The 13,477-nt window shown below is 42.7% G+C and overlaps 1 pseudogene; it reads right to left on the bottom strand.

Moving 5' to 3' along the window:
- Positions 1-6,010: 6,010 nt before the first annotated feature.
- LOC141127718 (solute carrier family 22 member 15-like) overlaps positions 6,011-13,477 on the bottom strand; it is a 44,327-nt pseudogene continuing 36,860 nt past the window's right edge.

Raw genomic sequence — 13,477 nt, forward strand, 5'->3', positions numbered from 1 at the left:
TTATCTGGTAAGAAGCTGATTATGCTCATCTTGGAGGGCAGCACTTGGTGGTTTGGAGTTTGAAGTGCACACTTTGAATATTACCTTAAGGATCATATATTGGGACTTTTCTTTGTCTTTTTACACTTTACCTTTTTATGCATGATGCCACTGATTATATGAATTTATACATTAATTTTTTGTATTCATTATGTGTTATAGAAGAATTTTTTTCCATGCACTTTATGACATGAGTAATTACAGTGCAACACTTTTTTTCTTTTTAAATGGCATGGTGGGCTGGGCACTGCACTGGGGTACATGAAAGTAAAAAAAAAAAAAAAAATCTGAAAAATCAATTTGGCGAGGAGCAGCAAATTTAGTGCTTAAAGTGAAACATTAAAAATGCAAAAATTCATTATATAGCATGCTTGGGGTATTCTCTGACCCTGCTGTAAAGTGGCACATGTGTGCAATGTATCAATGTATACAACCTACTAGAGCAAAACTGACAATTATAAAGGATAACGTGTTTATATTGTTGGTAAAATGACAGCTACCAGCTGCTTTGTGTGTATATGACGTGGCTGGGTTTTCCATCCATCTTCCATCTATACTAGACCCTTATTCTACTTGAGGGCCTGAAATTATTCGGGGATCCCATACAATGTAAGTTTAACCTTTATTTTATTTATGTCTGTTTGTTATTCGTATGCATTATGTATCCCCAAATGTGCTAGTCATCAGTGCTAGTCATCAGTGCTAGTCATCAGTGCACATCATCAGTGCTATTCATCAGTGCACATCATCAGTGCTAGTCATCAGTGCTAGTCATCAGTGCTAGTCATCAGTGCAAGTCATTAGTGCTAGTCATCAGTGCAAGTCATCAGTGCAGATCATCAGTGCTAGTCATCAGTGCAGAACAGGGATCGGCAAACTATGATCCTCCAGGTGTTGCGGAAATAAACATCCCATGAGGCATTGTAAAACTCTGATATTTACAGACATGACTAGGCATGATGGGAATTGTAGTTCATGAACAACTGGAGGGCCAGAGTATGGAGAACCCTGGTGCAGACTATCACTGGTGTCTAGTCTCGATTGCAGAATAGGAATCATGTCAGCTTTATGTTGTTGAATAACTTACCTTTGTTAATATATGTAGATAATGAATGATCAATATCACAACAGCAAAAAAATTATTGGTTTAGTATCACATTTTATTTGAACAATAACAAAAAATAGTATTCAAAACATTAACGACAACAGGCGTGTGTAACAAATACCATTTATTGGCAAAAATTCCGAAACTGCACTTAACCACCCTTCTTGCCCTTGTGAGATGATAGTTAAAGGTTTTCTTAGGGGTAGTCAGATTCCTGTTGGAGTAAGGCCTCATTAGGTGTTCCCCAACACAAAAGCCTCATCTGCGGCAAAACACATAGGGTAGTGGGGGTTCAGTTGTGCCAGGAAGGGGACAGTTCTCAGGCAGATCTAGCCGATTAGGCTCTGAGGAAGAAGGTAAAACCTTCGAAACGCGTCAGTATCTGGAGACTGTTATCAGTAGACGAACTGTCACAAGTGAAAAGACTGTTACAGTGCGATTTCTTCTTCCTACTTTTGTGAGTAGTTTTTAATTATGTTTCTTCTAAATAAATGTACCAAAGGATAATGCACCAGGCTGGCACGCCCTCTCTTTTCTGTTCTTTTGTAAGATCTAGCCAATTATCTCGTAGCCTTTCACCAAATGAGGAACTTGAAAAAATATGTGAATCGCAGCTACTTCCGTAGGATCCTATATTTATATAGGTGAAGCAGTAGTTTGCGTCAGCCACGGCTAGCAGTACAAAGGTGCAATATTTTTTATAATTGAAGAACATATTTCCACTACCAACAGGCTTAATGACACGCACGTGCTTCCCATTTATAGCGCCAATGCAATTGGGGAAATTGCACTGCCTCCCAAAGAGTCTTGCAATATCCCAGTAATTCTCTTGTGTAGGCCTCTTCATAACTATGGTGTTAAGCACATTCCATAAGATTTGGCAGGTTTCTCAGATGATGTAGCTGATTGTAGACCTGCCCACTATGAACTCACTAGGGAATGACCGGTTACCAGGTACCTGAAAGACAAAATACATAATTGATTATGTTCCTATTTATGTTTTGCAGTGCATATTTTACAAAATCAATGGAAGGGCTTACGACATTGTTTCAAGCGATACCTCCGAAAAATTCAAGAGGCCAGGAGTGGATCAGGAACAAAAAGGGTGGTACCCTATGTCCACGGCACGCTGATGAATTAGAGTTTCTGAGACCTTTCATGGATATGAGAGAGTGAGATAACATCTGTCATATTTGTAAAGTGCTACTATACAGTTATATAAAGAAGGGTGTGCCTTAACAGTATTATATTTAAATGCAGAACACAATCCAGTTGGGAAGTGAGAGAAGAAGGGCAGGAGGCATCTCAAGAAGTAGGAAACTCTCAAGGTTCGCAGTCACAGGAGCATTCTTTGGTGGAAGAATCACAAATACAACAAGAGAGCAACCAAGCAGAAGCTGCAGCGTACACGGAGGAGTCAGCTGGGCCTAGCCGGCTTCGAAGCCAGTGTACGAGCAGACCACCATGAGGAAGGCATGGTCAGAACATCGACCACTTTGCGGACCTAGTTGAATGCCTGAAAAAAAAGTTAGATGATCTAGAGTTTGAAGATTATGGATTTGGTATAATGGTTGTGGACATCCTAAAAAATATTCCCCCATAGCGGAAGAACAATATGAAGAAGGCTGTGATTGACCTCCTTGATGCGAGTCTGCACGATGAGCCAGCAATTGCCTCCTCACCTATCTTTGGACCACCACCACCATCCAGTCCTTATTATGCTGTCAGAAGCCATGAATAAGGCCGAGACAGAAGTGCAGTTAAAATCACACTTGTTTAATAATAATAGTAAAAGGTAAACAGAGCAACGTAGTCAAATCATAGCCAGAGTTCGGTAACCGGAACGGATAGTCAGACAAGCCAGGATGTCAGGGAGCCAAAGATCAGCGTACTTCAGGACAGGCCAGGAAATCAGGAAACTGGAGAATCAGCGTAGTGGAACAGCAAGCAGGGTCAGGAACTAGAAGGGACATCAGCCAAGCAAGTCTTCAACAGGTACACAGGAGAGTCTCTGGATGTATTGACCAAGGTGAAGGCAGAGAGGAACTGAACTGAACAGCTTAAGTAACCAGCAGGACTGACAAACAGGATATCATCATCAGGTGAGTCACTGTGGAAAAGATTGGAGCTGGCAATTAACCGACAGTTGAGCGGCCTGCTCTGAGAAGGAAGGGCAGAGCCCAGCCCGGGACATATTCATCCCATACCACCCAGAACCCACCCTTACTATCCCCTTCACTTCCGCCCATACTGCGATGAGTATGACAATGTGATGAATACTGCACTGATCCCATATCCATCTCCGTCCCTAATTCCCTCCACCATTGGCCCATCAGGTAACCCAAGATGCTTTCAGCAATCAAATAATTTTCCAGCAACACTGTTGCAAGGCCTTCCACCAGCACTGCAACCTCCCGTTCAGGATATGAACCAATATACAAACAGTTGTAATTTGACAAATCAAACAAAATGTTCCTTTTTCAAGATGTACCCTAATATTAAAATTTTGGTGTTTTTCAAAATGTATTGGATGTTTGTGTGCTATATTGTGCAATATATGTTATACAATATAGGTTTTTTTTTTTTTTTTGGAAGAATCATACTTACCTAGGTGGATGCAGCATCGGACTGATACTGCATCTGTCCCACGCCGCTTCTTCACACAGAACCAAGCCACCATACATCGGCGATGGCTCAGATTTCTCCCCTCCCCGAGCAGAGAGCTGCTGACTGTCAGCTCTCCTGCTCTGCTCCTCCACACTTATTGGAGTGCTGAGCTGTGGAGGGGCAGGGAGCGGCTCGCTGAGAGGCTGATACTGCTATCAGTCCAGGCAGCTGGTGGGTCAAGAACTTCGGAAGTCAGGATGACACGCTGCCTCGACTGATCTTGGTGTAGTCTTTAGACCACTCTCCGCTGAAAACGGGTCACAGGTGTGCAAAACGAATTGCACTCATGTAACCCGTTTGAGAAGCCCAGCCAAATGAGCTCAGGCTGGACTTCTCCTTTAATGTTAAAAATATGCATGGTGCATAATCTGCTGCAGCAATGATGACAAAACAATCCATTTGAAGGATTATTAGCCAAAAATATATCAAGCAATATGGAGCTGCTAGAGTATTTTTTTTTGGACTTGATCACTCTTGAACTTCTACATTTCTTCCAAAGGTGTAATAAATTATACTGTTGTGCATAAAAAAAATATAGTTTACCTTAGTGTGATAATCAGTCTTTCAGCAGGTGAGATACTCCTCCTATATGATGTGTTCTGTCGCTCCAGATGGATGGAAACCAGACCAAGCAATTTGTCAAAATTGTTAATAAAAAATTAATAAAGCAGGTAATTTACTATATTGAAAATAAGAACTATCAGCCAATGGTAGCTACACGCACACATTAACCCCTTCGAGTCGACCGTATGCAAATATGCGGCCTCTGATTGAAGGGTGTTGTATCGGGGTGATGCTTGCAGCTGCAGCCATCACCCCAGTAACGATGGTCAGCTTTATTTGGATAACAACCGATGCAGGTAAATTGCAACAATCGCCATTTTATTCTCTAGGCTCAATGCTAAAAAATATATATCTAATGTATGGGGCTTATAAAGACTTTATCTAGCAAAGGATACAGAATAAGCAATAAATATCTGAAAAAGGCTAGTTAATATGTGCATATCCACATATGGCATATGTACTTACCTTGCGATAGACAGCCAGGTATAGTTGAAAAATTTGTCCTCATAAGCATGCAAATTCTCATACATGGCCCAGAACCGGCCTCTGTCATCTCTATTAGCAATGATTGGATGGATCCAGTAGTGACGTCTTCTTCTCATCCTCATCCTCTGCTTCCTCTCTTCCTCTTCCTCCTCCATCAATACTGCCACACCAGCTGTTATAATAGCTGTCATTAGATTGCGTTGTAAGTCGCTTAAATGTGTGCTGAAGTCGCCTCCAAATCACTTTGCAAAGTCGCGCTGTAAGTCGGATTGCCCCTGTGTGGACAGTGATAGATTGCAGCTGTCATATACAGTGGTTTAAAAAAGGAAAATGATAAATGGTTTTCAAAATGGTTTACAAATAAATATCTGAAAAGTGTGGTGTGCATTTGTATTCAGCCCCCTTTACTACTATACCCCTAACTAAAATCTAGTGGAACCAATGGTCTTCAGAAGTCACCTAATTAGTAAATAGAGTTCATCTGTATGTCATTTAATCTCGGTAAAAATACAGCTGTTCTGTGAAGCCCTCAGAGGTTTGTTAGAGAACCTTGGTGAATAAACAGGATCATAAAGCCCAAGTAACACACCAGACAGGTCAGGGATAAAGTTGTGGAGAAGTTTAAAGCAGGGTTATGTTATAAAATATATCCCAAGCCTTGAACATCTCACAGAGCACTAAAAGGGGGGAGGGGGTTGGGACTTTAAATGAGATGCATGACGGATTAGTCATGCACCTCCATCCCTGTATATGAATTACAAAGAGAGAGTTGGGACTTTATATGAGGCACATGAAACATGACTGGATAAGTGGTTAAATGTAATGACATATTTATTTTAGTATAAAAACAAATAGCATCGCACATGCATATGATACACACATAGGTAATTATAAATTCATATATGTACACCTGATAACAGAGGCATATTAGATTTCACGTATACACATACAAAGATATCATCATAACATCCTGCAATATGTGGTGTTGTGAGCTAATTTGTGCTCCGTATCATATATTTGTTGATATAGCAGAAACAACATAGTGGAATCTAAAATGGAAAATGTAGATATGAAACATGGCTGCACCCAAAAATCTTGCTACGTTTTGTGGATTCGCTCCACTTCCTCAGGAGAGGATACATTAACGTATCATGGACACAATGGTACAAAAGGGGCAAGAATACCACCAAATCTGCATGCCATGGCACACACACACACACACCCAAGCCAGCATTTCTTACTACTGTAGAATAGAGTTCAGAAGTGTAGATGTAAACAACTTTAAAGGAAACACGGACCGAGAGCTTTCCAAGTAAGGCAAGGATGGCCGGATGAAGAAACAAACTGTTGTTTTCTGGTAACAACATCTTAAATATACAGGCAGGTCCAGCAAACATTAGAAAGCCAGCTGTAGATTTTCCTTGTCCAGACCAAGACTTCTCAATACTCAACAAAAAATAGGCAGAGAGGGAACACTGGAACTTCTACGAGGCCAGAAAATGCCACATTCAAACAGAGTTTGCCTTTTAGATCCCCGGTGTTTAAGGTCAAGCCATAATACACCACACTGCAGACGTACCAGATATACATCAGAAGGACCGTTCTCCAGGAAAGCACTCCATATTTCACCAAATCAAAGACACTGTGCGCTGAGTCACCATTTCCTAAAGTTCTGTTACATTCCTTTAATTTTACTGTAGAAAATTCTTTCCCATTGCCACAAGCTATTTGGCGTAGTACTTCTTCTGCTTTGTCTGTATAACCATGGGAGCATAACCATCTTGGAGATTCAGGGAGTAAACTGGAGTGTTGGCCACAAATTCAAGCGTTCTCCAGTCTCAAATGTAATAGCCAACAAGGCATAACCTGATGTCAACAGAAAAAGTGAGATTAGTTAAGGAACCAGTTAACGTCCAGTATGATTTTCCTACATACTCTTGTGTTAATACAAAAGAGACCAAGGCCATTCCACCATTCATTTTCCCAATAAATAATTGTGATACAGCAAAAAGGCCATAGATTGGAGCCAAAGTGGTTAGGTAACCAAAGATGATATCAAATAAGACCTATTAAATATACTGGCCTTTTTCCCAGTTTAACAGACAACGGTTCAAAAAAAATGTTCTCAATGAGGAGACCAGAAAATATCAATGACAATGCCAAATCAATCTTGTAGGCTTGATGCTTAATTAGGTTCCACTCAGTTACTATGGAGGTAAAGTTATTTGCATATCAGACATGCTTGATAAAGTCTTTATCGCTGATGCCTTCTTCCTTATCAATCTGATATTCTGGTACAGTGCCCACAATCGACTGAAAAGCCACATACACCTGACTCCTGGAATGAGACCTCCTGTCTTCTGGCTGCTGGCTGTGGCACCTCTGACCCCTGGGTGAGAACTCCTGTCTCTTGGATGGGTCTACTCTGACCCCTGGGTGAGACCTTCTATCTTCAACACTGGGAGTTGTCTCCAAACTGGGAGCCTTACGGAGCACTGTTCAATCCATCATCCGAAAATGGAAGAGTATGGCACAACTGCATACCTACCAAGACATGGCCGTCCACCTAAACTGACAGGCAAGGCAAGGAGAGCATTAATCAGAGCATTAAGCAGAGATCCACAGCTCAGGTGGGAGAATCTGTCCACAGGACAACTATTAGTCGTGCACTCCACGAATCTGGCCTTAATGAAAGGGTGGCAAGAAAAAAGTCATGGTTGCAAGAAAGCTATAAGAAGTTCCTTTTGCAGTTTGCGAGAAGCCATGTGGGGGACACAGTAAACATGTGGAAGAAGGTGCTCTGGTCATATGAGACCAAAATGTAACCTTTTGGCCTAAAAGCAAAGTGCTATGTGTGGCAGAAAACTAACACTGCGCATCTCCCTGGACACACCATCCCCACCGTGAAACATGGTGGTGGCAGCATCATGTTGTGGGGATGTTTTTCTTCAGCAGGGACAGGGAAGCTGGTTAGAGTTGATGGGAAGATGGATGGAGCCAAATACAGGGCAATCTTAGAAGAAAACCTGTTAGAGTCTGCAAAAGACTTGAAACTGGGATGGAGGTTCACCTTCCAGCAGGACAATGACCTTAAACATACAGCCAGACCTACAATGGAATGGTTTAGATCAAAGCACATTCATGTGGTAGAATGGCCCAGTCAAAGTCCAGACCTAAATCCAATTGAGAATCTGTGGCAAGACTTGAAAATTGCTGATCATAGATGTTCTCCATCCAATCTTACAGAGCTTGAGCTATTTTGCAAAGAAGAATGGGCAAGAATTTCACTCTTTTTTGAAAACCATTTATCATTTTCTTTCCACTTCAATTATGTGCCACTTTGGGGCTGATTTACGAAAGCCGTGCGCCATCAGTAGAGGCGAATGGCGAGGCACAATTCACATTTTCCTATTTACGAAACAGTGCGCTGGGAACAGAGCGCAAATCCCCCATTTAATATAGCGATCTCGGCACACGGGAGACTGCAATCTGTGCGCCACTGTGGACATGGCGCACAGCATCTTCAATTCAATATTAACAGAAAATGGAGGTGCTAATATTATGGGGTGATGTGAGGCAGTTTATTAACAACTTTCCAAGTAACAAATATGCCCAAAATAGAATAAGAAAGTAACTTTTTCAGAGCAACCCTGCTGTGCCCGCAAGTACGTTTAGAACTGCGTGTAATCAATGTAAGCACTGCGCATGCTCAAGCGGCTCTTGCGCTCATTCAAATTCGTTTGTTCACTGCACGGCCAAAATGTTAGCATGTTACGTTGCCAACATGTGACATGCACCTTGTTAAAATTATGTAAAATGACTCTCGCTCCTCTAGCTCCTCCTAAAAGGGCATTTAACTTCCCCCTCTAATGCATATGATTTCCTTGGGCTAGCTTTTGCTTTTAAAGGGGAACTCCACACTCCATTCTACAATGCTCTTGTCTCCCCCTCTAACCCCTTGGATTTCCATGGGCTAGCTTTTGCTTTTAAAGGGGAACTCCACACTCCACTCCATTCTCCAAAGGCTGGGAGCTGCTTTTACCAATCCAAACCACATCCTTTTTCAGAGCATGCAACAGGGGCAGCTAGGAAAGGGGCAAGAAGCGCGATTGCCCAACCCCCTCCTGAACCAAAAAAGGCCACATGCACTCAACATAGGTGGCTGCCTTTGGGACATGTTGGGCTCAGCACAATACCAACCACAATACCAATACACAATACCAATACCATGTTGGGCTCAGCACAATACCAACCACAAAGCACCTTGTACCCACTAGGTTAAAGGGGCTCCCCACATTCCGTTAAGCCCCCTGTCTGCAACCCCCCACAACCCCAGCCTAGAGTTGTGTGGAAGAGGCCCTTGTCCCCCTGAATATGGGAACAAGGTGGTTGACTTTTGGGGTACCCGAGCCCCTTCTGCCCCCAAGCATCCACCCTCCTTTCATGGGCTGGCTTGCTGTGTGTGGCTAGGGGTTTGTTAGTGTGTGGGAGGGGCACAATATTGTGCCCCTCCCACACACAATATTTTTTGCGTTTGGGGTGGGATTTTTCACGTGGGGGTTCTCATTTTAAGCCTTAACAAACCCAAATGGGGCTATTATTTGTTTTGTGTTAAAATCTTGCCGCTGCAATGTAGATTTGTAACTTTTCTCTAAAGACATACATCTTTGAAGCAGTATTTTGGATACATGCTACAGATGCACCACTTTACAGGCAGAGTAAGCCTCCCAAGTTACTAGCTTTTAAGCAATTTTGCATTTTTAATGGCACTTCTCCTTGTTACGTTTTTGGGGTTGCCCAAATTGGTGACATTGATATATGTTCCTTAGGGTGGGCCCTGGGCCCCCATATCCATTTTAAGGCCAATAACTAGAAGATAAGCCAGCCAAGTGGGGACTAGCAAAATTAACAGGTCAGTTCCCATAGACTGCAATGGTATTTGTTGCCCATGTTAGGCTCTTTGTTTGCCCCTCCTGGACCGGGGGGGGTGTTTGTCCCATCTGTAATTTTGTAGCATGCTGGATGATGTGCTTAATTTTGGACAGGGGGTGGCTTATTTTGTGCTAGCTGCATTTGGGTTGGTCTGGGCATGCTCAGGGACTTTGCTTTTTTTGTTCTTCTTTTTGTGTGTGAACAGCACTTGGATGTTTCTGGGCATGCTCAGAGAGTGTATACACACACTATATTACCACAAGTATTGGGATGCCTGCAGTCTCCACTCTAATTCATCCCAAAGGTGTTCTATCAGGTTTAGGTCAGGACTCTGTGCAGGCCAGTCAAGTTCCTCCACCCCAAACTCGCTCATCCATGTCTTTATGGATCTTGCTTTGTGCACTGGTACAAATCATATTGTGGTGGAGGAATTATGATGTGGAGTTGTTTTTCAGGGGTTGGGCTTGGCCCCTTAGATCCAGTGAAGGGAACTCCTTAAGGCGTCAGCATACCAAGATATTTTGAACAATTTCATGCTCTCCACTTTGTGGGAACAGTTTGGGGATGGCCCCTTCCTGTTCCAACATGACCGCGCACCACTGCAAGCAAGGTCTATAAAGATATGGATGAGTGAGTTTGGGGTGGAGAAACTTGACTAGGGATGAGCCTGATGTTCGAGTCGAATGTAAGTTCGACTTAAACATCAGGTGTTCGCCTGTTCGCCAAACAGTGGCGATGTTCGTGACAAATTCCAAAGCCGCCGGAACACCATTAAAGTCTATGGGACACTAACATGAAAAATCAAAAGTGCTAATTTTAAAGGCTTCTATGCAAGTTATTGTCATAAAAAGTGTTTGGGGACCCGGGTCCTGCCCCAGGGGACATGTATCAAAGCAAAAAAATTTTTAAACACTGAAGTTTTTTTGGGAGCAGTGATTTTTTTAATGCTTAAGGTGAAACAATAAAAATGAAATATTCCTTTAAATATCTTGCCTGGGGGGTGTCTATAGTATGCCTGTAAAGTGGCGCATGTTTCCCGTGTTTAGAACAGTACCACAGCAAAATGACTTTTCTAAAGGAAAAATTTTCATGTAAAACTGATTGTGGCTGTAATGAATTGTTGGGTCTCAGCAATATAGATAAAACTCATTGAAAAAAAGAGCATGGTATTTCCCCCCCCCCCCCCAGTCCGTTACCAGGCCCTTTGGTTCTGGTATGAATATTAAGGGGAACGCCGAACCAGAATAAAAAAAAAATTGTGTGGGGGGTCCCTCTAAAATCCATACCAGGCCCTTCAGGTCTGATATGGAAATTAAGGGGAACCCCTCATTTTTTTTTAATTTGGCGCAGGGTTCCCCTTAATTTTCATACCAGAACCAAAGGGCCTGGTAATATATATATATAAACTGTATTTTATATATATTTTTTTTAAATTGAAATGTTGTTGTCAGGCAGGGCATGCTGGGATTTGTATACACTGTAAAAGATGAGCATGTATGATTTATATCCACTTATAGTAGTTTACGTCTATAATTGCCAGTGTGGATTAATGATAATTTGTGATTTCCTTTGACTCTAAGAGAGCATCCAATCCAACCAGTTAAACCCGTCTTCGCGTCCTACGGCACATGACTGTCTCTCACATTAATGTGTTTGATATGTGTGTAGCAAGGTCCCGTGCCTTCAAAGGCCTAATGGTGACCTCAAGAGTCAGGGATAGCTGACATCTGTCTTTATAGAGTGGGTTACCAGGCATGGTGGGTGTGATGCAAGATGGAGTGATGGGCGCCAAACACTTTTTGAAAGTAAAAGAGATTTATTGTCTCTTAACAAAACTGTGGGAGAGAGGGTTGGGGTTAGGACATCCTTAAGTAGATGCAATGATAATTGGCAGACTCTGAGACTTCTATAGGTAGACAGCTACACAGGGGAAGGCCTCTGGCTGGATACCACTTGGTAGGACCGCTGTTACCTATGGCAACAAATCTTGTAACAGTCACTAACGGTAGTTGTATTTAACTATTGGCCACACAGAATAGTTCTTCTCTTACACTACAGTCTCTCACTGTAGATTTTTACTCACTTAGCTCCCAGTCTCTCACTAGACCTCCAGATCCAATCACCACTGGATCTCCTGAGCTCTTCCACAGCTAGCACGCTGTATACTCCTCAAGTGTCACCCCCGATGTCCTGCTGGGTCTCTAGCTTGGTACTCGATGTTCCTCAATCGTCACCCCTGCTGTCCTGCTTGGTCCCTGGCTTGGCACCTTCTGAAGCTTTCCCCCTTTTTCACCGCCCCCGGCTGGTGAGAAGACTGCTCTGGTACTGGCTCCAGCTTACTCACTGTAGTCTCCAGTAACAAGGTGGATGGTCCCTTAGTGGCGAAAACAACTGGTTCCCCATCCAGCTGAAGCTTCACAACTCAGTTGGACTTCAATCCTGCAGTCCCAACCCTACCCTGCTTCTCTTGCTCCTGGATAGGCCTCAGGCTTTCGGCCTAGCAGTCCGGGGTGACATAACACACGTCCACCCAGACAGCTGTCCAGATGGCACAGAACCCCGATCCCCTGACTCCACCCAAATCAATAGGCTCTCCGAAAGGGCCAAGGGACCAAATAACCCCTGCCAATTGACTGAGACACCCCATCTATCCATAGTCTGACCTTGCTACACCCTTGTCAATCTAATTCCACCAGCAAGCGCCACCTAGTGACAAAAGAGAAAAGATACAGCAATCCACAGTTAGAGAGGAATCAGCGGATCGTCTAACAATCAGCCGGGATGATGAATACCTGACAAACTAAATTTATTAGCAACCCTGCCTAAACAGGGTACTACATGTGTTTTATATGGAATATATATTCATTTTAATGTATACAAATCAGATTTTAACCCTTCCAGGTAGATCAAATAACAATATTCAAACAGTAACTGATTACATTTATGGTTTAGTACAAAGCTGGTGGAATGTTAAAGGGTTCCAGCACTTCTATATGTTATTAATCTACTGTAAAAAGTTTTTCTATATATTCCTGGGTCGTCCTGGGTCTAATTTTCTGTTTAAAGAATTGTAGATTTTATAACTGTTATGCCCTGTACACATGATAGGATTTTCCGATGGAAAATGTGTGATAGGACCCTGTTGTCGGAAATTCCGACCGTGTGTGGGCTCCATCACACATTTTCCATAGGAATTTCCGACACACAAAGTTTGAGAGCAGGCTATAAAATTTTCTGACAACAAAATCCGTTGTCGGAAATTCCGATCGTGTGTACACAAATCCGACACACAAAGTGCCACGCATGCTCAGAATAAATTAAGAGATGAAAGCTATTGGCTACTGCCCCGTTTATAGTCCCGACGTACGTGTTTTACGTCACCACGTTCAGAAGGATCGGATTTTCTGACAACTTTGTGTGACCGTGTGTATGCAAGACAAGTTTGAGCCAACATCCGTCGGAAAAAAAACATGGATTTTGTTGACAGAATGTCCGATCAATGTCCGACCGTGTGTACAGGGCATTAGCGTTATATGTGGGAGATCTCCTTCTCTGATTGACAAGCTCTGCACTTCCGGCTATAAGCACAGAGTGAGCTAATAACAAAAGGAGGCTGTGTACAGTTTATATACAGTATAATAGACCTTGTGGGAGGAGGGTTTCCTTCACAAAGCTCAGCTTGCT

Source organism: Aquarana catesbeiana, linkage group LG02 (assembly GCF_042186555.1).
Source record: "Aquarana catesbeiana isolate 2022-GZ linkage group LG02, ASM4218655v1, whole genome shotgun sequence".
In the NCBI taxonomy this organism is placed as follows: Eukaryota; Metazoa; Chordata; class Amphibia; order Anura; family Ranidae; genus Aquarana; species Aquarana catesbeiana.